A 2,574-nucleotide genomic window follows, 5' to 3' on the forward strand; every position below is an offset into this window, starting at 1 on the left:
AAGGTGGGACTTTCTCTCAAGGACTGTACAATGGTCACTCTTACTGATACTGTCATGGACAGATGCAACTGCAGCTGGCAGATTGGTATTGATGAGGTCAAAAATGTTTTTTCCCTGGTTATTCACTAATTGGGAAGGTAGACTCAGGGGTAATTGGTGACTGAGGAGACTCTCACAGAGCCTGCAGGGTTTATTTAGTTAAGTACGTTGCTGTGTTGTGTGAGACTTGCCGTACTGATTATTCAGATGCTTGGTGTGAGCTCAGCTTGCAGCCTGTCAGAGCCAGAACGACGCAGAATTATTGAATGGAGCTGAGTGCCCAATGAGCATTGCAGATGCAGCATGCCTAATGGGCCCTGAATCTTTGACTGCAGACATGCAGGGAAGAAGGGGTTATCAAGTCATAGAGATATACAGCATGGAAACGGACCCTTCAGTTCAACTCATCCATGCTGACCAGATATTCTATATTAATCTAGTCCCATTTGCCAGCATTTGGCCCACATCCCTCTAAACCCTTCCTATTCATGTACCCATCCAGATGCCTTTTAACTGTTATAATCCTATCAGCCTCCACCCACTTCCTCTGGCAGCTCATTCCATTCATGCACCACCCTCTGCGCGAAAATGTTGCTCCTCAGTTCTTGTTTAAGCCTTTGACCTCTTGTCTTAAACCAATGCCCTCTGGTTTTGGACACCCTGCCCCAGGTAAAAGACCTTCTCTGTTTACCCTATCCATGACCCTCATGATTTTATAAGCCTCTATAAGATTCACCCCTCAGCCTCCTACGCTCCAGGCAAAATAGCCCCAGTCTATTCAGCCTCTCCCTATAGTTCAAACCCTCCAACCCTGGCAACATCCTTATAAATCTTTTCTGAACCCTTTCAAGTTTCACAACATCCTTCCTATAGCAGTGACACCAGAATTGCATGCAATACTCCAAAAGTGGCCAAATCAATGTCCCGTACAGCTGCAACATGACCTCCCAACTCCTATACTCAATGCACTGACCAATAAAGGCAAGGATATCACTATCCTGTCTCCCTGCAACCCCAGTTTCAAGGAACTATGAATCTGCACTCCAAGGTCTCCTTGTTCAGCAACACTCCCCAGGACCTTACCATTAAGTGCATAAGTCCTGCCCTGATCTGCCTTTCCAAAATGCAGCATTTTACATTTATCGAAATTAAACTCCATCTGTCACTCCTCAGACCATTGACCCGTCTGATCGAGGTCCTGTTTTACTCTGAAGTAACCTTTTTTGCTGTTCACTACACCTCCTAATTTTAGTTCTGTAGCCTTCCTGCATTACTTAGTCAGAATGGTGGGATCGAATCAAGCTGACTTGCCATGTTTAATACAATGACAAAAACATGGGTAAGATGGAAAACCACCATGTGCCTAATAGTTCTTTTTCTCGGGAAACAAAATTGGAAGAGACAACAAACATCGTGGACCAGTCACACTCTCATTTCACTGTCTCCCACTAGAAACAAAAAAAAAACTCCTTAAAGTAAGAGATAGCAGGAACTGCAGATGCTGGAGAATCCGAGACAGCAAGGTGCAGAGCTGGATGAACACAGCAGGCCAAGCAGCATCATAGGAACAGGCAGGCTGACGTTTCGGGCCTAGACCCTTCATCAGAAATGGGGGAGGGGAAGGGGGTTCTGAAATAAATAGGGAGAGACGGGGAGGCGGATAGAAGATGGATGGATATCTGGTTCCGTAGGCAGGTACTAAGAAAGGTGATGTGGCTGTAGTACCTGGTTTGCTTCAGGACATGGTCGAGCAGTTTCAAGGCCGAAGAGATTACGAGAGAGTTGCAGTGGGAGAGAGATCCCCTGAGGTTTGTCTGGAGGGAGGAGGGTAACTTCTTCAGGCTAGGCATCCTTAGAAGAGGCTTCACAGTGAGGTAATGTTTATTAATTGTGACTAGAGCTGATCGGATATTGCTGCTGGAACAAAAACAGAAGTTGCTGGAAAAGCTTTAGCAGGCCTGGCAGCATCTGCGAAGAAAAATCAGAGTTAGCTCAGAAAATAATCAGGCCTATCACATTGTGAACCTACTCCTTCAGGTGGACCAAATACTTGGGCCCTAACTCCAAGCACATGCCCAGTGCTACTGTTGTCAAGCTGCATGACTACAAAGAGGTTTCTTTGAAAAATAAGAGTTTAGAAATACCTTTTACTAACCTTCATCTTGAGAGAGTCAAGACAAGAGTCTTTTCACATCTGTGTCCAAAGATCCAGCCCAGACAGGGGCCATTAAAGAATGATATGGTTGGTCAGACACCAGCTAATGTTATCCCAGATTTAGAAACACATCAGGATCACTAACATCCGACATTGAGGTAAAAGGAAACTTCAGGTGGTGCTCAGATTATCATCATTTGAAACTTCATCTCCATGCTGATCTCCCTTGGATTTTCCAGAATTTCTTGCGCAGCACTGGTTTCTAATTCAAAGCAAAATGCTGAGCAGGTAAGACAGTAGATAGTAGGAACTGCAGATGCTGGAGAATCTGAGATAACAAGGTGCAGGGCTGGATGAACACAGCAGGCCAAGCAGCATCA

The sequence above is a fragment of the Rhincodon typus genome, unplaced genomic scaffold (assembly GCF_021869965.1).
Source record: "Rhincodon typus isolate 14 unplaced genomic scaffold, sRhiTyp1.1 hic_rhity00001200, whole genome shotgun sequence".
Classification (NCBI taxonomy): Eukaryota; Metazoa; Chordata; class Chondrichthyes; order Orectolobiformes; family Rhincodontidae; genus Rhincodon; species Rhincodon typus.